The following is a 24,799-nucleotide window of genomic DNA, read 5'->3' as shown; positions in this document are numbered from 1 at the left end:
GGAATGGAACGGAATTCAATGGAATGGAATGGAATGCAATGGAAAGGAATTCAAATGGAATGGAATGGAATGGAATGGAAAGGAATTCAAATGGAATGGAATGGAATGGAATGGAATGGAATGGAATGGAATGGAATGGAATTCAAATGGAATGGAATGGAATGGAATGGAATTGAATGGAATGGAACGGAATTCAATGGAATGGAATGGAATGGAATGGAATTCAATGGAATGGAATGGAATCGAATGGAATCGAATGGAATCGAATGGAATCGAATGGAATCGAATGGAATGGAATGGAATAGAATGGAATCAACCCGAGTGGAATGGAACGGAACGGAACGGAACGGAACGGAATGGAATAGAATGGAATCAACCCGAGTAGAACGGAATGGAATGGAATGGAATTGAATGGAACAGAATTCAAAGGAATGGAATGGAATGGAATGGAATTCCATGGAATGGAATGGAATGGAATGGAATGGAATTCTATGGAATGGAATGGAATGGAATGGAATGGAATGGAATGGAATGGAATTCAATGGAATGGAATGGAATTCGATGGAATGGAATGGAATGGAATGGAATTCAATGGAATGGAATGGAATTCAACGGAATAGAATGGAATGGAATGGAATCAACACAAGTAGAAAGGAATGGAACGGAACGGAACGGAACGGAACGGAATGGAATGGAATGAACCCGAGTAGAACGGAATGGAATGGAATGGAATGGAATGGAATGGAATCGAATGGAATGGAATGGAATAGAATGGAATCAACCCGAGTAGAACGGAATGGAACGGAATGGAACGGAATGGAACGGAACGGAACAGAACGGAACGGAACGGAATTCAATGGAATGGAACGGAATGGAATGGAATTCAATGGAATGGAACAGAATTCAATGGAATGGAATGGAATGGAATGGAACGGAATGGAACGGAACGGAACGGAACGGAACGGAATGGAATGGAATTCAGTGGAATGGAATGGAATGGAATGGAATTCAATGGAATGGAATTCAATGGAATGGAATGGAATGGAATGGAATGGAATGGAACGGAATTCAATGGAATGGAATGGAATGGAATGGAATGGAATGGAATGGAATGGAATGGAATCGAATGGAATGGAATGGAATCGAATGGAATGGAATGGAATAGAATGGAATCAACCCGAGTAGAATGGAATGGAATGGAATGGAATGGAATTGAATGGAATGGAACGGAATTCAATGGAATGGAATGGAATGGAATGGAATTCAATGGAATGGAATGGAATCGAATGGAATCGAATGGAATCGAATGGAATCGAATGGAATCGAATGGAATCGAATGGAATGGAATGGAATAGAATGGAATCAACCCAAGTGGAATGGAACGGAACGGAACGGAACGGAACGGAACGGAATGGAATAGAATGGAATCAACCCGAGTAGAACGGAATGGAATGGAATGGAATTGAATGGAACAGAATTCAATGGAATGGAATGGAATGGAATGGAATTCTATGGAATGGAATGGAATGGAATGGAATGGAATGGAATGGAATGGAATGGAATAGAATGGAACGGAATTCAATGGAATGGAATGGAATGGAATGGAATTCAATGGAATGGAATGGAATTCTATGGAATGGAATGGAATGGAATGGAATGGAATGGAATGGAAAGGAATTCAATGAGAATGGAATGGAATGGAATGGAATGGAATGGAATGGAATGGAATTCAATGGAATGGAATGGAATGGAGTGGAATTCAATGGAATGGAATGGAATGGAATGGAATGGAATGGAATGGAATGGAATTCAATTGAATGGAATGGAATGGAGTGGAATGGAATGGAATGGAATGGAATGGAATGGAATGGAATTCAATGGAATGGAATGGAATTCAATGGAATGGAACGGAATGGAATCGAATGGAATGGAATGGAATAGAATGGAATCAACCCGAGTAGAACAGAATGGAACGGAATGGAACGGAATGGAACGGAACGGAACGGAACGGAATTCAATGGAATGGAACGGAATGGAATGGAATTCAATGTAATGGAACGGAATTCAATGGAATGGAATGGAATGGAATGGAATGGAACGGAACGGAACGGAACGGAACGGAACGGAACGGAATGGAATGGAATTCTATGGAATGGAATGGAATGGAGTGGAATTCAATGGAATGGAATTCAATGGAATGGAATGGAATGGAATGGAATGGAATGGAACGGAATTCAATGGAATGGAATGGAATGCAATGGAAAGGAATTCAAATGGAATGGAATGGAATGGAATGGAAAGGAATTCAAATGGAATGGAATGGAATGGAATGGAATGGAATGGAATGGAATGGAATGGAATTCAAATGGAATGGAATGGAATTGAATGGAATGGAACGGAATTCAATGGAATGGAATGGAATGGAATGGAATTCAATGGAATGGAATGGAATCGAATGGAATCGAATGGAATCGAATGGAATCGAATGGAATCGAATGGAATGGAATGGAATAGAATGGAATCAACCCGAGTGGAATGGAACGGAACGGAACGGAACGGAACGGAATGGAATAGAATGGAATCAACCCGAGTAGAACGGAATGGAATGGAATGGAATTGAATGGAACAGAATTCAAAGGAATTGAATGGAATGGAATGGAATGGAATGGAATGGAATGGAATGGAATGGAATGGAATGGAATTCCATGGAATGGAATGGAATGGAATGGAATGGAATTCTATGGAATGGAATGGAATGGAATTCCATGGAATGGAATGGAATGGAATGGAATGGAATGGAATGGAATGGAATTCAATGGAATGGAATGGAATTCGATGGAATGGAATGGAATGGAATGGAATTCAATGGAATGGAATGGAATTCAACGGAATAGAATGGAATGGAATGGAATCAACACAAGTAGAAAGGAATGGAACGGAACGGAACGGAACGGAACGGAATGGAATGGAATGAACCCGAGTAGAACGGAATGGAATGGAATGGAATGGAATGGAATGGAATCGAATGGAATGGAATGGAATAGAATGGAATCAACCCGAGTAGAACGGAATGGAACGGAATGGAACGGAATGGAACGGAACGGAACAGAACGGAACGGAACGGAATTCAATGGAATGGAACGGAATGGAATGGAATTCAATGGAATGGAACAGAATTCAATGGAATGGAATGGAATGGAATGGAACGGAATGGAACGGAACGGAACGGAACGGAACGGAATGGAATGGAATTCAGTGGAATGGAATGGAATGGAATGGAATTCAATGGAATGGAATTCAATGGAATGGAATGGAATGGAATGGAATGGAATGGAACGGAATTCAATGGAATGGAATGGAATGGAATGGAATGGAATGGAATGGAATCGAATGGAATGGAATGGAATCGAATGGAATGGAATGGAATAGAATGGAATCAACCCGAGTAGAATGGAATGGAATGGAATGGAATGGAATGGAATGGAATGGAATGGAATTCAAATGGAATGGAATGGAATGGAATGGAATTGAATGGAATGGAACGGAATTCAATGGAATGGAATGGAATGGAATGGAATTCAATGGAATGGAATGGAATCGAATGGAATCGAATGGAATCGAATGGAATCGAATGGAATCGAATGGAATCGAATGGAATGGAATGGAATAGAATGGAATCAACCCGAGTGGAATGGAACGGAACGGAACGGAACGGAACGGAACGGAATGGAATAGAATGGAATCAACCCGAGTAGAACGGAATGGAATGGAATGGAATTGAATGGAACAGAATTCAATGGAATGGAATGGAATGGAATGGAATTCTATGGAATGGAATGGAATGGAATGGAATGGAATGGAATGGAATGGAATGGAATAGAATGGAACGGAATTCAATGGAATGGAATGGAATGGAATGGAATTCAATGGAATGGAATGGAATTCTATGGAATGGAATGGAATGGAATGGAATGGAATGGAATGGAATGGAATGGAAAGGAATTCAATGAGAATGGAATGGAATGGAATGGAATGGAATGGAATGGAATGGAATTCAATGGAATGGAATGGAATGGAGTGGAATTCAATGGAATGGAATGGAATGGAATGGAATGGAATGGAATGGAATGGAATTCAATTGAATGGAATGGAATGGAGTGGAATGGAATGGAATGGAATGGAATGGAATGGAATGGAATTCAATGGAATGGAATGGAATTCAATGGAATGGAACGGAATGGAATCGAATGGAATGGAATGGAATAGAATGGAATCAACCCGAGTAGAACGGAATGGAACGGAATGGAACGGAATGGAACGGAACGGAACGGAACGGAATTCAATGGAATGGAACGGAATGGAATGGAATTCAATGTAATGGAACGGAATTCAATGGAATGGAATGGAATGGAATGGAATGGAACGGAACGGAACGGAACGGAACGGAACGGAACGGAATGGAATGGAATTCTATGGAATGGAATGGAATGGAGTGGAATTCAATGGAATGGAATTCAATGGAATGGAATGGAATGGAATGGAATGGAATGGAACGGAATTCAATGGAATGGAATGGAGTGCAATGGAAAGGAATTCAAATGGAATGGAATGGAATGGAATGGAAAGGAATTCAAATGGAATGGAATGGAATGGAATGGAATGGAATGGAATGGAATGGAATGGAATTCAAATGGAATGGAATGGAAAGGAATGGAATTGAATGGAATGGAACGGAATTCAATGGAATGGAATGGAATGGAATGGAATTCAATGGAATGGAATGGAATCGAATGGAATCGAATGGAATCGAATGGAATCGAATGGAATCGAATGGAATGGAATGGAATAGAATGGAATCAACCCGAGTGGAATGGAACGGAACGGAACGGAACGGAACGGAATGGAATAGAATGGAATCAACCCGAGTAGAACGGAATGGAATGGAATGGAATTGAATGGAACAGAATTCAAAGGAATTGAATGGAATGGAATGGAATGGAATGGAATGGAATGGAATGGAATGGAATGGAATGGAATGGAATGGAATTCCATGGAATGGAATGGAATTCGATGGAATGGAATGGAATGGAATTCAATGGAATGGAATGGAATGGAATGGAATTCAATGGAATGGAATGGAATGGAATGGAATCGAATGGAATCGAAAGGAATCGAATGGAATCGAATGGAATGGAATGGAATAGAATGGAATCAACCCGAGTAGAATGGAATGGAATGGAATGGAATGGAATGGAATGGAATGGAATTCGAATGGAATGGAATGGAATGGAATGGAATGGAATGGAATGGAATGGAACGGAATTCAATGGAATGGAATGGAAAGGAATGGAATTCAATGGAATGGAATGGAATTCAATGGAATTCAATGGAATGGAATGGAATGGAATGGAATGGAATGGAATGGAATGGATTGGAATGGAATTGAACGGAATTCAATGGAATCGAATGGAAAGGAATGGAATTCAATGGAATGGAATGGAATTCAATGGAATTCAATGGAATGGAATGGAATGGAATGGAATGGAATGGAATGGAATCGAATGGAATCGAATGGAATCGAATGGAATCGAATGGAATGGAATGGAATTGAATGGAATCAATCCGAGTAGAACGGAACGGAACGGAACGGAACGGAAAGGAATGGAATGGAATGGAACGGAATTCAATGCAATGGATCGGAATTCAATGGAATGGAACGGAATGGAAAGGAATGGAACGGAACGTAATGGAATGGAATGGAATGGAATGGAATGGAATGGAACGGAATCGAATGGAACGGAATGGAATGGAATGGAATTCAATGGAATGGAATGGAATGGAATGGAATGGAATGGAATGGAATCGAATTGAATCGAATGGAATCGAATGGAATAGAATGGAATCGAATGGAATGGAATGGAATAGAATGGAATCAACCCGAGTAGAACGGAACGGAACGGAACGGAACGGAACAGAACGGAACGGAAAGGAATGGAATGGAATGGAACGGAATTCAATGCAATGGAACGGAATTCAATGGAATGGAACGGAATGGAACGGAATGGAACGGAACGGAATGGAATGGAAAGGAATGGAATGGAATGGAACGGAATGGAATGGAACGGAATGGAATGGAATGGAATGGAATGGAATTCAATGGAATGGAATGGAATTCAATGGAATGGAATTCAATGGAATTCAATGGAATGGAATGGAATGGAATGGAATGGAATGGAATTCAATGGAATGGAATGGAATCGAATGGAATGGAATGGAATGGAATTCAATGGAATGGAATGGAATGGAATGGAATGGAATGGAATGGAATGGAATGGAATGGAATTCTATGGAATGGAATGGAATGGAATGGAATGGAATTCAATGGAATGGAATTCCATGTAATGGAATGCAATGGAATGGAATGGAATGGAATTCTACGGAATAGAATGGAATGGAGTGGAATCAACACAAGTAGAAAGGAATGGAACGGAACGGAACGGAACGGAACGGAATGGAATGGAATGAACCCGAGTAGAACGGAATGGAGTGGAATGGAATGGAATGGAATGGAATGGAATGGAATGGAATGGAATGGAATAGAATGGAATCAACCCGAGTAGAACGGAATGGAACGGAATGGAATGGAATGGAATGGAACGGAACGGAACGGAATTCAATGGAATGGAACGGAATGGAATGGAATTCAATGGAATGGAACGGAATTCAATGGAATGGAATGGAATGGAATGGAACGGAACGGAACGGAACGCAACGGAACGGAATGGAATGGAATTCAATGGAATGGAATGGAATGGAGTGGAATACAATGGAATGGAATTCAATGGAATGGAATGGAATGGAATGGAATGGAATGGAACGGAATTCAATGGAATGGAATGGAATGGAATGGAAAGGAATTCGAATGGAATGGAATGGAATGGAATGGAAAGGAATTCAAATGGAATGGAATGGAATGGAATGGAATGGAATGGAATGGAATTCAAATGGAATGGAATGGAATGGAATGGAATTGAATGGAATGGAACGGAATTCAATGGAATGGAATGGAATGGAATGGAATTCAATGGAAAGGAATGGAATCGAATGGAATCGAATGGAATCGAATGGAATCGAATGGAATGGAATGGAATAGAATGGGATCAACCCGAGTGGAATGGAACGGAACGGAACGGAACAGAACGGAATGGAATAGAATGGAATCAACCCGAGTAGAACGGAATGGAATGGAATGGAATTGAATGGAACAGAATTCAATGGAATGGAATGGAATGGAATGGAATTCAATGGAATGGAATGGAATGGAATGGAATGGAATGGAATGGAATTCTATGGAATGGAATGGAATGGAATGGAATGGAATGGAATGGAACGGAATGGAATGGAATGGAATTCAATGGAATGGAATGGAATTCGATGGAATGGAATGGAATGGAATTCAATGGAATGGAATGGAATGGAATGGAATTCAATGGAATGGAATTGAATGGAATGGAATTGAATGGAATCGAAAGGAATCGAATGGAATCGAATGGAATGGAATGGAATAGAATGGAATCAACCCGAGTAGAATAGAATGGAATGGAATGGAATGGAATGGAATGGAATGGAATGGAATGGAATGGAATGGAATGGAATTCGAATGGAATGGAATGGAATGGAATGGAATGGAATGGAATGGAACGGAATTCAATGGAATGGAATGGAAAGGAATGGAATTCCATGGAATGGAATGGAATTCAATGGAATTCAATGGAATGGAATGGAATGGAATGGAATGGAATGGAATGGAATTCAATTGAATGGAATGGAATTCAATGGAATGGAATGGAATGGAATGGAATGGAATGGAATGGAATGGAATGGAATTCAATGGAATGGAATGGAATTCAATGGAATGGAATGGAATGGAATGGAATGGAATGGAATGGAATTCAATGGAATGGAATTCAATGGAATGGAATGGAATGGAATGGAATTCAATGGAATGGAATTAGAATGGAATCAATCCGAGTAGAACGGAAAGGAACGGAACGGAACGGAACGGAACGGAACGGAAAGGAATGGAATGGAATGGAACGGAATTCAATGCAATGGATCGGAATTCATTAGAATGGAACGGAATGGAACGGAATGGAACGGAACGTAATGGAATGGAATGGAATGGAAGGGAATGGAATGGAATGGAACGGAATGGAATGGAATCGAATTGAATCGAATGGAATCGAATGGAATAGAATGGAATGGAATGGAATGGAATGGAATAGAATGGAATCAACCCGAGTAGAACGGAACGGAACGGAACGGAACGGAACGGAACGGAAAGGAATGGAATGGAATGGAACGGAATTCAATGCAATGGATCGGAATTCAATGGAATGGAACGGAATGGAACGGAAAGTAATGGAATGGAATGGAATGGAATGGAATGGAATGGAATGGAATGGAACAGAATTCAATGGAATGGAATGGAATGGAATGGAATGGAATGGAATGGAATGGAATTCAAAGGAATGGAATGGAATGGAATGGAATGGAATGGAATGGAATCGAATTGAATCGAATGGAAGAGAATGGAATAGAATGGAATCAATCCGAGTAGAACGGAACGGAACGGAACGGAACGGAACGGAAAGGAATGGAATGGAATGGAATGGAATTCAATGCAATGGATCGGAATTCAATGGAATGGAACGGAATGGAACGGAACGTAATGGAATGGAATGGAATGGAATGGAATGGAATGGAATGGAATGGAACGGAATTCAATGCAATGGAACGGAATTCAATGGAATGGAACGGAATGGAACGGAATGGAACGGAATGGAATGGAATGGAATGGAATGGAATGGAATGGAACGGAATGGAATGGAACGGAATGGAATGGAATGGAATGGAATGGAATTCAATGGAATGGAATGGAATTCCATGGAATGGAATTCAATGGAATTCAATGGAATGGAATGGAATGGAATGCAATGGAATGGAATTCAATGGAATGGAATGGAATGGAATGGAATTCCATGGAATGGAATATAATGGAATTCCATGGAATGGAATTCAATGGAATTCAATGGAATTCCATGGAATGGAATGGAATGGAATGGAAAGGAATGGAATTCAATGGAATAGAATGGAATGGAATGAAATCAACACAAGTAGAAAGGAATGGAACGGAACGGAACGGAACGGAATGGAATGGAATGAACCCGAGTAGAAAGGAATGGAATGGAATGGAATGGAATGGAATGGAATGGAATGGAATCGAGTGGAATGGAATGGAATAGAATGGAATCAACCCGAGTAGAACGGAATGGAACGGAATGGAACGGAACGGAACGGAACGGAACGGAATTCAATGGAATGGAACGGAATGGAATGGAATTCAATGGAATGGAACGGAATTCAATGGAATGGAATGGAATGGAATGGAACGGAATGGAACGGAACGGAACGGAACGGAACGGAATGGAATGGAATTCAGTGGAATGGAATGGAATGGAATGGAATTCAATGGAATGGAATTCAATGGAATGGAATGGAATGGAATGGAATGGAATGGAACGGAATTCAATGGAATGGAATGGAATGGAATGGAATGGAATGGAATGGAATGGAATGGAATGGAATGGAATGGAATCGAATGGAATGGAATGGAATGGAATGGAATGGAATGGAATAGAATGGAATCAACCCGAGTGGAATGGAATGGAATGGAATGGAATGGAATGGAATGGAATGGAATTCAAATGGAATGGAATGGAATGGAATGGAATTGAATGGAATGGAACGGAATTCAATGGAATGGAATGGAATGGAATGGAATTCAATGGAATGGAATGGAATCGAATGGAATCGAATGGAATCGAATGGAATCGAATGGAATCGAATGGAATCGAATGGAATGGAATGGAATAGAATGGAATCAACCCGAGTGGAATGGAACGGAACGGAAAGGAATGGAACGGAACGGAAAGGAACGGAATGGAATAGAATGGAATCAACCCGAGTAGAACGGAATGGAATGGAATAGAATGGAATGGAATTGAATGGAACAGAATTCAATGGAATGGAATGGAATGGAATGGAATTCCATGGAATGGAATGGAATGGAATGGAATGGAATGGAATTCCATGGAATGGAATGGAATGGAATGGAATGGAATGGAATGGAATTCCATGGAATGGAATGGAATGGAATGGAATGGAATTCAATGGAATGGAATGGAATGGAATGGAATGGAATCGACTGGAATCGAATGGAGTCGAATGGAATCGAATGGAATGGAATGGAATAGAATGGAATCAATCCGAGTAGAACGGAAAGGAACGGAACGGAACGGAACGGAACGGAACGGAAGGGAATGGAATGGAATGGAACGGAATTCAATGCAATAGATCGGAATTCAATGGAATGGAACGGAATGGAACGGAACGTAATGGAATGGAATGGAATGGAATGGAATGGAATGGAATGGAATGGAACGGAATGGAATGGAACGGAATGGAATGGAATGGAATTCAATGGAATGGAATGGAATGGAATGGAATGGAATGGAATGGAATCGAATTGAATCGAATGGAATCGAATGGAATAGAATGGAATCGAATGGAATGGAATGGAATAGAATGGAATCAACCCGAGTAGAACAGAACGGAACGGAACGGAACGGAACGGAACGGAACGGAAAGGAATGGAATGGAATGGAACGGAATTCAATGCAATGGAACGGAATTCAATGGAATGGAAAGGAATGGAACGGAATGGAACGGAACGGAATGGAATGGAAAGGAATGGAATGGAATGGAACGGAATGGAATGGAACGGAATGGAATGGAATGGAATGGAATGGAATTCAATGGGATGGAATGGAATTCAACGGAATTGAATACAATGGAATTCAATAGAATGGAATGGAATGGAATGGAATGGAATGGAATTCAATGGAATGGAATGGAATCGAATGGAATGGAATGGAATGGAATTCAATGGAATAGAATGGAATGGAATGGAATGGAATGGAATGGAATGGAATGGAATGGAATGGAATGGAATGGAATGGAATGGAATGGAATGGAATGGAATTCTATGGAATGGAATGGAATGGAATGGAATGGAATTCAATGGTATGGAATGGAATTCCATGGAATGGAATTCAATGGAATTCAATGGAATGGAATGGAATGGAATGGAATGGAATGGAATGGAATGGAATTCAAAGGAATGGAATGGAATGGAATGGAATGGAATGGAATGGAATCGAATTGAATCGAATGGAAGAGAATGGAATAGAATGGAATCAATCCGAGTAGAACGGAACGGAACGGAACGGAACGGAACGGAAAGGAATGGAATGGAATGGAACGGAATTCAATGCAATGGATCGGAATTCAATGGAATGGAACGGAATGGAACGGAACGGAATGGAATGGAATGGAATGGAATGGAATGGAATGGAACGGAATTCAATGCAATGGAACGGAATTCAATGGAATGGAACGGAATGGAACGGAATGGAACGGAAAGGAATGGAATGGAATGGAATGGAATGGAATGGAACGGAATGGAATGGAACGGAATGGAATGGAATGGAATGGAATGGAATTCAATGGAATGGAATGGAATTCAATGGAATGGAATTCAATGGAATGGAATGGAATGGAATGGAGTGGAATGCAATGGAATGGAATTCAATGGAATGGAATGGAATGGAATGGAATTCCATGGAATGGAATTCAATGGAATTCCATGGAATGGAATTCAATGGAATTCCATGGAATGGAATTCAATGGAATTCCATGGAATTCCATGGAATGGAATGGAATGGAATGGAAAGGAATGGAATTCAATGGAATAGAATGGAATGGAATGAAATCAACACAAGTAGAAAGGAATGGAACGGAACGGAACGGAACGGAATGGAATGGAATGAACCCGAGTAGAACGGAATGGAATGGAATGGAATGGAATGGAATGGAATGGAATGGAATCGAGTGGAATGGAATGGAATAGAATGGAATCAACCCGAGTAGAACGGAATGGAACGGAATGGAATGGAACGGAACGGAACGGAACGGAACGGAACGGAATTCAATGGAATGTAACGGAATGGAATGGAATTCAATGGAATGGAACGGAATTCAATGGAATGGAATGGAATGGAATGGAACGGAATGGAACGGAACGGAACGGAACGGAACGGAATGGAATGGAATTCAGTGGAATGGAATGGAATGGAATGGAATTCAATGGAATGGAATTCAATGGAATGGAATGGAATGGAATGGAATGGAATGGAACGGAATTCAATGGAATGGAATGGAATGGAATGGAATTCAATGAAATGGAATGGAATTCAATGGAATGGAATGGAATGGAATGGAATGGAATGGAATGGAATGGAATGGAATGGAATGGAATCGAATGGAATGGAATGGAATGGAATGGAATGGAATGGAATGGAATAGAATGGAATCAACCCGAGTGGAATGGAATGGAATGGAATGGAATGGAATGGAATGGAATGGAATGGAATTCAAATGGAATGGAATGGAGTGGAATGGAATTGAATGGAATGGAACGGAATTCAATGGAATGGAATGGAATGGAATGGAATTCAATGGAATGGAATGGAATGGAATGGAATCGAATGGAATCGAATGGAATCGAATGGAATCGAATGGAATCGAATGGAATGGAATGGAATGGAATGGAATAGAATGGAATCAACCCGAGTGGAATGGAACGGAACGGAAAGGAATGGAACGGAACGGAAAGGAACGGAATGGAATAGAATGGAATCAACCCGAGTAGAACGGAATGGAATGGAATAGAATGGAATGGAATTGAATGGAACAGAATTCAATGGAATGGAATGGAATGGAATGGAATTCCATGGAATGGAATGGAATGGAATGGAATGGAATGGAATGGAATTCCATGGAATGGAATTCCATGGAATGGAATGGAATGGAATGGAATGGAATGGAATGGAATTCCATGGAATGGAATGGAATGGAATGGAATGGAATGGAATGGAATTCAATGGAATGGAATGGAATGGAATGGAATGGAATTCAATGGAATGGAATGGAATGGAATGGAATGGAATGGAATGGAATCGACTGGAATCGATTGGAGTCGAATGGAATCGAATGGAATGGAATGGAATAGAATGGAATCAATCCGAGTAGAACGGAAAGGAACGGAACGGAACGGAACGGAACGGAACGGAAGGGAGTGGAATGGAATGGAACGGAATTCAATGCAATAGATCGGAATTCAATGGAATGGAACTGAATAGAACGTAACGTAATGGAATGGAATGGAATGGAATGGAATGGAATGGAATGGAATTCAATGGAATGGAACGGAATGGAATGGAATGGAATTCAATGGAATGGAATGGAATGGAATGGAATGGAATGGAATGGAATCGAATTGAATCGAATGGAATCGAATGGAATAGAATGGAATCGAATGGAATGGAATGGAATAGAATGGAATCAACCCGAGTAGAACAGAACGGAACGGAACGGAACGGAACGGAACGGAAAGGAATGGAATGGAATGGAACGGAATTCAATGCAATGGAACGGAATTCAATGGAATGGAACGGAATGGAACGGAATGGAACGGAACGGAATGGAATGGAAAGGAATGGAATGGAATGGAACGGAATGGAATGGAACGGAATGGAATGGAATGGAATGGAATGGAATTCAATGGGATGGAATGGAATTCAATGGAATGGAATACAATGGAATTCAATAGAATGGAATGGAATGGAATGGAATGGAATGGAATTCAATGGAATGGAATGGAATCGAATGGAATGGAATGGAATGGAATTCAATGGAATGGAATGGAATGGAATGGAATGGAATGGAATGGAATTCTATGGAATGGAATGGAATGGAATGGAATGGAATTCAATGGAATGGAATGGAATTCCATGGAATGGAATTCAATGGAATTCAATGGAATGGAATGGAATGGAATGGAATTCAATGGAATGGAATGGAATTCAATGGAATAGAATGGAATGGAATGGAATCAACACAAGTAGAAAGGAATGGAACGGAACGGAACGGAACGGAACGGAATGGAATGGAATGAACCCGAGTAGAACGGAATGGAATGGAATGGAATGGAATGGAATGGAATCGAATGGAATGGAATGGAATAGAATGGAATCAACCCGAGTAGAACGGAATGGAACGGAATGGAACGGAATGGAACGGAACGGAACGGAACGGAACGGAACGGAATTCAGTGGAATGGAACGGAATGGAATTGAATTCAATGGAATGGAACAGAATTCAATGGAATGGAATGGAATGGAATGGAACGGAATGGAACGGAACGGAACGGAACGGAACGGAATGGAATGGAATTCAGTGGAATGGAATGGAATGGAATGGAATTCAATGGAATGGAATTCAATGGAATGGAATGGAATGGAATGGAACGGAATTCAATGGAATGGAATGGAATGGAATGGAATTCAATGGAATGGAATGGAATTCAATGGAATGGAATTGAATGGAATGGAATGGAATGGAATGGAATGGAATGGAATGGAATCGAATGGGATCGAATGGAATCGAATGGAATGGAATGGAATAGAATGGAATCAACCCGAGTAGAATGGAATGGAATGGAATGGAATGGAATGGAATGGAATGGAATGGAATGGAATGGAATTCAAATGGAATGGAATGGAATGGAATGGAATTGAATGGAATGGAACGGAATTCAATGGAATGGAATGGAATGGAATGGAATGGAATTCAATGGAATGGAATGGAATCGAATGGAATCGAATGGAATCGAATGGAATCGAATGGAATGGAATGGAATAGAATGGAATCAACCCGAGTGGAATGGAACGGAACGGAACGGAACGGAACGGAACGGAACGGAACGGAATGGAATAAATGGAATCAACCCGAGTAGAACGGAATGGAATGGAATGGAATTGAATGGAACAGAATTCAATGGAATGGAATGGAATGGAAAGGAATTCTATGGAATGGAATGGAATGGAATGGAATGGAATGGAATGGAATGGAATGGAATGGAATGGAATGGAACGGAATTCAATGGAATGGAATGGAATGGAATGGAATTCAATGGAATGGAATGGAATTCAATGGAATGGAATGGAATGGAATGGAATGGAATGGAATGGAATGGAAAGGAATTCAATGAGAATGGAATGGAATGGAATGGAATGGAATGGAATGGAATGGAATTCAATGGAATGGAATGGAATGGAGTGGAATTCAATGGAATGGAATGGAATGGAATGGAATGGAATGGAATTCAATTGAATGGAATGGAATGGAATGGAATGGAATGGAATGGAATGGAATGGAATGGAATTCAATGGAATGGAATGGAATTCTATGGAATGGAACGGAATGGAATCGAATGGAATGGAATGGAATAGAATGGAATCAACCCGAGTAGAACGGAATGGAACGGAATGGAACGGAATGGAACGGAACGTAACGGAACGGAATTCAATGGAATGGAACGGAATGGAATGGAATTCAATGTAATGGAACGGAATTCAATGGAATGGAATGGAATGGAATGGAATGGAACGGAACGGAACGGAACGCAACGGAACGGAACGGAATGGAATGGAATTCTATGGAATGGAAAGGAATGGAGTGGAATTCAATGGAATGGAATTCAATGGAATGGAATGGAATGGAATGGAATGGAATGGAATGGAACGGAATTCAATGGAATGGAATGGAATGCAATGGAAAGGAATTCAAATGGAATGGAAAGGAATGGAATGGAAAGGAATTCAAATGGAATGGAATGGAATGGAATAGAATGGAATGGAATGGAATGGAATTCAAATGGAATGGAATGGAATGGAATTGAATGGAATGGAACGGAATTCAATGGAATGGAATGGAATGGAATGGAATTCAATGGAATGGAATGGAATCGAATGGAATCGAATGGAATCGAATGGAATCGAATGGAATCGAATGGAATGGAATGGAATAGAATGGAATCAACCCGAGTGGAATGGAACGGAACGGAACGGAACGGAACGGAACGGAACGGAATGGAATAGAATGGAATCAACCCGAGTAGAACGGAATGGAATGGAATGGAATTGAATGGAACAGAATTCAAAGGAATGGAATGGAATGGAATGGAATTCCATGGAATGGAATGGAATGGAATGGAATGGAATTCCATGGAATGGAATGGAATGGAATGGAATGGAATGGAATGGAATGGAATGGAATTCCATGGAATGGAATGGAATTCGATGGAATGGAATGGAATGGAATTCAATGGAATGGAATGGAATGGAATGGAATTCAATGGAATGGAATGGAATGGAATGGAATCGAATGGAATCGAAAGGAATCGAATGGAATCGAATGGAATGGAATGGAATGGAATGGAATCAACCCGAGTAGAATGGAATGGAATGGAATGGAATGGAATGGAATTCAATGGAATGGAATGGAATGGAATGGAATGGAATGGAATGGAATCAACCCGAGTGGAATGGAACGGAACGGAAAGGAATGAAACGGAACGGAAAGGAACGGAATGGAATAGAATGGAATCAACCCGAGTAGAACGGAATGGAATGGAATAGAATGGAATGGAATTGAATGGAACAGAATTCAATGGAATGGAATGGAATGGAATGGAAAGGAATTCAAATGGAATGCAATGGAATGGAATGGAAAGGAATTCAAATGGAATGGAATGGAATGGAATGGAATGGAATGGAATGGAATGGAATTCAAATGGAATGGAATGGAATGGAATGGAATTGAATGGAATGGAACGGAATTCAATGGAATGGAATGGAATGGAATGGAATTCAATGGAATGGAATGGAATCGAATGGAATCGAATGGAATCGAATGGAATCGAATGGAATGGAATGGAATAGAATGGGATCAACCCGAGTGGAATGGAACGGAACGGAACGGAACGGAACGGAACGGAACGGAATGGAATAGAATGGAATCAACCCGAGTAGAACGGAATGGAATGGAATGGAATTGAATGGAACAGAATTCAATGGAATGGAATGGAATGGAATGGAATTCAATGGAATGGAATGGAATGGAATGGAATGGAATGGAATTCAATGGAATGGAATGGAATTCCATGGAATGGAATGGAATGGAATGGAAAGGAATGGAATTCAATGGAATAGAATGGAATGGAATGAAATCAACACAAGTAGAAAGGAATGGAACGGAACGGAACGGAACGGAATGGAATGGAATGAACCCGAGTAGAACGGAATGGAATGGAATGGAATGGAATGGAATGGAATGGAATCGAGTGGAATGGAATGGAATAGAATGGAATCAACCCGAGCAGAACGGAATGGAACGGAATGGAACGGAACCGAACGGAACGGAACGGAACGGAACGGAATTCAATGGAATGGAACGGAATGGAATGGAATTCAATGGAATGGAACGGAATTCAATGGAATGGAATGGAATGGAATGGAACGGAATGGAACGGAACGGAACGGAACGGAACGGAATGGAATGGAATTCAGTGGAATGGAATGGAATGGAATGGAATTCAATGGAATGGAATTCAATGGAATGGAATGGAATGGAATGGAATGGAATGGAACGGAATTCAATGGAATGGAATGGAATGGAATGGAATTCAATGAAATGGAATGGATATCAATGGAATGGAATGGAATGGAATGGAATGGAATGGAATGGAATGGAATGGAATGGAATCGAATGGAATGGAATGGAATGGAATGGAATGGAATAGAATGGAATCAACCCGAGTGGAATGGAATGGAATGGAATGGAATGGAATGGAATGGAATGGAATTCAAATGGAATGGAATGGAATGGAATGGAATTGAATGGAATGGAACGGAATTCAATGGAATGGAATGGAATGGAATTCAATGGAATGGAATGGAATCGAATGGAATCGAATGGAATCGAATGGAATCGAATGGAATCGAATGGAATCGAATGGAATGGAATGGAATGGAATGGAATAGAATGGAATCAACCCGAGTGGAATGGAACGGAACGGAAAGGAATGGAACGGAACGGAAAGGAACGGAATGGAATAGAATGGAATGAACCCGAGTAGAACGGAATGGAATGGAATGGAATGGAATGGAATTGAATGGAACAGAATTCAATGGAATGGAATGGAATGGAATGGAATTCCATGGAATGGAATGGAATGGAATGGAATTCCATGGAATGGAATGGAATGGAATGGAATGGAATGGAATGGAATGGAATGGAATGGAATTCCATGGAATGGAATGGAATGGAATGGAATGGAATGGAATGGAATCGACTGGAATCGATTGGAGTCGAATGGAATCGAATGGAATGGAATGGAATAGAATGGAATCAATCCGAGTAGAACGGAAAGGAACGGAACGGAACGGAACGGAACGGAACGGAAAGGAATGGAATGGTATGGAACGGAATTCAATGCAATAGATCGGAATTCAATGGAATGGAACGGAATGGAACGGAACGTAATGGAATGGAATGGAATGGAATGGAATGGAATGGAACGGAATGGAATGGAACGGAATGGAATGGAATGGAATTCAATGGAATGGAATGGAATGGAATGGAATGGAATGCAATGGAATCGAATTGAATCGAATGGAATCGAATGGAATAGAATGGAATCGAATGGAATGGAATGGAATTCAATGGAATGGAATGGAATTCAATGGAATGGAATACAATGGAATTCAATAGAATGGAATGGAATGGAATGGAATGGAATGGAATTAAATGGAATGGAATGGAATCGAATGGAATGGAATGGAATGGAATTCAATGGAATGGAATGGAATGGAATGGAATGGAATGGAATGGAATGGAATGGAATGGAATGGAATTCTATGGAATGGAATGGAATGGAATGGAATGGAATTCAATGGAATGGAATGGAATGGAATGGAATTCAATGGAATGGAATGGAATTCAATGGAATAGAATGGAATGGAATGGAATCAACACAAGTAGAAAGGAATGGAACGGAACGGAACGGAACGGAACGGAATGGAATGGAATGAACCCGAGTAGAACGGAATGGAATGGAATGGAATGGAATGGAATGGAATCGAATGGAATGGAATGGAATAGAATGGAATCAACCCGAGTAGAACGGAATGGAACGGAATGGAACGGAATGGAACGGAAAGGAACAGAACGGAACGGAACGGAATTCAATGGAATGGAACGGAATGGAATGGAATTCAATGGAATGGAATGGAATGGAATGGAATGGAATGGAATGGAAAGGAATTCAATTGAATGGAGTGGAATGGAATGGAATGGAATGGAATGGAATGGAATGGAATTCAATGGAATGGAATGGAATTCAATGGAATGGAACGGAATGGAATCGAATGGAATGGAATGGAATAGAATGGAATCAACCCGAGTAGAACGGAATGGAACGGAATGGAACGGAAGGGAACGGAACGGAACGGAAAGGAATTCAATGGAATGGAACGGAATGGAATGGAATTCAATGTAATGGAACGGAATTCAATGGAATGGAATGGAATGGAATGGAATGGAACGGAACGGAACGGAACTGAACGGAACGGAACGGAATGGAATGGAATTCAATGGAATGGAATGGAATGGAGTGGAATTCAATGGAATGGAATTCCATGGAATGGAATGGAATGGAATGGAATGGAATGGAACGGAATTCAATGGAATGGAATGGAATGCAATGGAAAGGAATTCAAATGGAATGGAATGGAATGGAATGGAAAGGAATTCAAATGGAATGGAATGGAATGGAATGGAATGGAATGGAATGGAATGGAATGGAATTCAAATGGAATGGAATGGAATGGAATGGAATTGAATGGAATGGAACGGAATTCAATGGAATGGAATGGAATGGAATGGAATTCAATGGAATGGAATGGAATCGAATGGAATCGAATGGAATCGAATGGAATCGAATGGAATCGAATGGAATGGAATGGAATAGAATGGAATCAACCCGAGTGGAATGGAACGGAACGGAACGGAACGGAACGGAACGGAATGGAATAGAATGGAATCAACCCGAGTAGAACGGAATGGAATGGAATGGAATTGAATGGAACAGAATTCAATGGAATGGAATGGAATGGAATGGAATTCTATGGAATGGAATGGAATGGAATGGAATGGAATGGAATGGAATGGAATGGAATAGAATGGAACGGAATTCAATGGAATGGAATGGAATGGAATGGAATTCAATGGAATGGAATGGAATTCTATGGAATGGAATGGAATGGAATGGAATGGAATGGAATGGAAAGGAATTCAATGAGAATGGAATGGAATGGAATGGAATGGAATGGAATGGAATGGAATTCAATGGAATGGAATGGAATGGAGTGGAATTCAATGGAATGGAATGGAATGGAATGGAATGGAATGGAATGGAATGGAATTCAATTGAATGGAATGGAATGGAGTGGAATGGAATGGAATGGAATGGAATGGAATGGAATGGAATTCAATGGAATGGAATGGAATTCAATGGAATGGAACGGAATGGAATGGAATGGAATGGAATGGAATAGAATGGAATCAACCCGAGTAGAACGGAATGGAACGGAATGGAACGGAATGGAACGGAACGGAACGGAACGGAATTCAATGGAATGGAACGGAATGGAATGGAATTCAATGTAATGGAACGGAATTCAATGGAATGGAATGGAATGGAATGGAATGGAACGGAACGGAACGGAACGGAACGGAACGGAACGGAATGGAATGGAATTCTATGGAATGGAATGGAATGGAGTGGAATTCAATGGAATGGAATTCAATGGAATGGAATGGAATGGAATGGAATGGAATGGAATGGAACGGAATTCAATGGAATGGAATGGAATGCAATGGAAAGGAATTCAAATGGAATGGAATGGAATGGAATGGAAAGGAATTCAAATGGAATGGAATGGAATGGAATGGAATGGAATGGAATGGAATGGAATGGAATTCAAATGGAATGGAATGGAATTGAATGGAATGGAACGGAATTCAATGGAATGGAATGGAATGGAATGGAATTCAATGGAATGGAATGGAATCGAACGGAATCGAATGGAATCGAATGGAATCGAATGGAATCGAATGGAATGGAATGGAATAGAATGGAATCAACCCGAGTGGAATGGAACGGAACGGAACGGAACGGAACGGAATGGAATAGAATGGAATCAACCCGAGTAGAACGGAATGGAATGGAATGGAATTGAATGGAACAGAATTCAAAGGAATTGAATGGAATGGAATGGAATGGAATGGAATGGAATGGAATGGAATGGAATGGAATTCCATGGAATGGAATGGAATGGAATGGAATGGAATTCTATGGAATGGAATGGAATGGAATTCCATGGAATGGAATGGAATGGAATGGAATGGAATGGAATGGAATGGAATTCAATGGAATGGAATGGAATTCGATGGAATGGAATGGAATGGAATGGAATTCAATGGAATGGAATGGAATTCAACGGAATAGAATGGAATGGAATGGAATCAACACAAGTAGAAAGGAATGGAACGGAACGGAACGGAACGGAACGGAATGGAATGGAATGAACCCGAGTAGAACGGAATGGAATGGAATGGAATGGAATGGAATGGAATCGAATGGAATGGAATGGAATAGAATGGAATCAACCCGAGTAGAACGGAATGGAACGGAATGGAACGGAATGGAACGGAACGGAACAGAACGGAAGGGAACGGAATTCAATGGAATGGAACGGAATGGAATGGAATTCAATGGAATGGAACAGAATTCAATGGAATGGAATGGAATGGAATGGAATGGAATGGAACGGAACGGAACGGAACGGAACGGAATGGAATGGAATTCAGTGGAATGGAATGGAATGGAATGGAATTCCATGGAATGGAATTCAATGGAATGGAATGGAATGGAATGGAATGGAATGGAACGGAATTCAATGGAATGGAATGGAATGGAATGGAATGGAATGGAATGGAATGGAATGGAATCGAATGGAATGGAATGGAATCGAATGGAATGGAATGGAATAGAATGGAATCAACCCGAGTAGAATGGAATGGAATGGAATGGAATGGAATGGAATGGAATGGAATGGAATTCAAATGGAATGGAATGGAATGGAATGGAATTGAATGGAATGGAACGGAATTCAATGGAATGGAATGGAATGGAATGGAATTCAATGGAATGGAATGGAATCGAATGGAATCGAATGGAATCGAATGGAATCGAATGGAATCGAATGGAATGGAATGGAATAGAATGGAATCAACCCGAGTGGAATGGAACGGAACGGAACGGAACGGAACGGAACGGAATGGAATAGAATGGAATCAACCCGAGTAGAACGGAATGGAATGGAATGGAATTGAATGGAACAGAATTCAATGGAATGGAATGGAATGGAATGGAATTCTATGGAATGGAATGGAATGGAATGGAATGGAATGGAATGGAATGGAATGGAATGGAATAGAATGGAACGGAATTCAATGGAATGGAATGGAATGGAATGGAATTCAATGGAATGGAATGGAATTCTATGGAATGGAATGGAATGGAATGGAATGGAATGGAATGGAATGGAATGGAAAGGAATTCAATGAGAATGGAATGGAATGGAATGGAATGGAATGGAATGGAACGGAATTCAATGGAATGGAATGGAATGGAATGGAATGGAATGGAATGGAATGGAATGGAATGGAATCGAATGGAATGGAATGGAATCGAATGGAATGGAATGGAATAGAATGGAATCAACCCGAGTAGAATGGAATGGAATGGAATGGAATGGAATGGAATGGAATGGAATGGAATTCAAATGGAATGGAATGGAATGGAATGGAATGGAATGGAATGGAATGGAAAGGAATTCAATTGAATGGAGTGGAATGGAATGGAATGGAATGGAATGGAATGGAATGGAATTCAATGGAATGGAATGGAATTCAATGGAATGGAACGGAATGGAATCGAATGGAATGGAATGGAATAGAATGGAATCAACCCGAGTAGAACGGAATGGAACGGAATGGAACGGAAGGGAACGGAACGGAACGGAAAGGAATTCAATGGAATGGAACGGAATGGAATGGAATTCAATGTAATGGAACGGAATTCAATGGAATGGAATGGAATGGAATGGAATGGAACGGAACGGAACGGAACTGAACGGAACGGAACGGAATGGAATGGAATTCAATGGAATGGAATGGAATGGAGTGGAATTCAATGGAATGGAATTCCATGGAATGGAATGGAATGGAATGGAATGGAACGGAATTCAATGGAATGGAATGGAATGCAATGGAAAGGAATTCAAATGGAATGGAATGGAATGGAATGGAAAGGAATTCAAATGGAATGGAATGGAATGGAATGGAATGGAATGGAATGGAATGGAATGGAATTCAAATGGAATGGAATGGAATGGAATGGAATTGAATGGAATGGAACGGAATTCAATGGAATGGAATGGAATGGAATGGAATTCAATGGAATGGAATGGAATCGAATGGAATCGAATGGAATCGAATGGAATCGAATGGAATCGAATGGAATCGAATGGAATGGAATGGAATAGAATGGAATCAACCCAGGTGGAATGGAACGGAACGGAACGGAACGGAACGGAACGGAATGGAATAGAATGGAATCAACCCGAGTAGAACGGAATGGAATGGAATGGAATTGAATGGAACAGAATTCAATGGAATGGAATGGAATGGAATGGAATTCTATGGAATGGAATGGAATGGAATGGAATGGAATGGAATGGAATGGAATGGAATGGAACGGAATAGAATGGAACGGAATTCAATGGAATGGAATGGAATGGAATGGAATTCAATGGAATGGAATGGAATTCTATGGAATGGAATGGAATGGAATGGAATGGAATGGAATGGAATGGAAAGGAATTCAATGAGAATGGAATGGAATGGAATGGAATGGAATGGAATGGAATGGAATTCAATGGAATGGAATGGAATGGAGTGGAATTCAATGGAATGGAATGGAATGGAATGGAATGGAATGGAATGGAATGGAATTCAATTGAATGGAATGGAATGGAGTGGAATGGAATGGAATGGAATGGAATGGAATGGAATGGAATGGAATTCAATGGAATGGAATGGAATTCAATGGAATGGAACGGAATGGAATGGAATGGAATGGAATGGAATAGAATGGAATCAACCCGAGTAGAACGGAATGGAACGGAATGGAACGGAATGGAACGGAACGGAACGGAACGGAATTCAATGGAATGGAACGGAATGGAATGGAATTCAATGTAATGGAACGGAATTCAATGGAATGGAATGGAATGGAATGGAATGGAACGGAACGGAACGGAACGGAACGGAACGGAACGGAATGGAATGGAATTCTATGGAATGGAATGGAATGGAGTGGAATTCAATGGAATGGAATTCAATGGAATGGAATGGAATGGAATGGAATGGAATGGAACGGAATTCAATGGAATGGAATGGAATGCAATGGAAAGGAATTCAAATGGAATGGAATGGAATGGAATGGAAAGGAATTCAAATGGAATGGAATGGAATGGAATGGAATGGAATGGAATGGAATGGAATGGAATGGAATTCAAATGGAATGGAATGGAATTGAATGGAATGGAACGGAATTCAATGGAATGGAATGGAATGGAATGGAATTCAA

Source organism: Gorilla gorilla, chromosome 18 (genome assembly GCF_029281585.2).
Source record: "Gorilla gorilla gorilla isolate KB3781 chromosome 18, NHGRI_mGorGor1-v2.1_pri, whole genome shotgun sequence".
Taxonomy (NCBI): domain Eukaryota; kingdom Metazoa; phylum Chordata; class Mammalia; order Primates; family Hominidae; genus Gorilla; species Gorilla gorilla.
The sequence above is the reverse complement of the archived record's forward strand: the minus strand, read 5'-3'. Positions refer to the sequence as shown.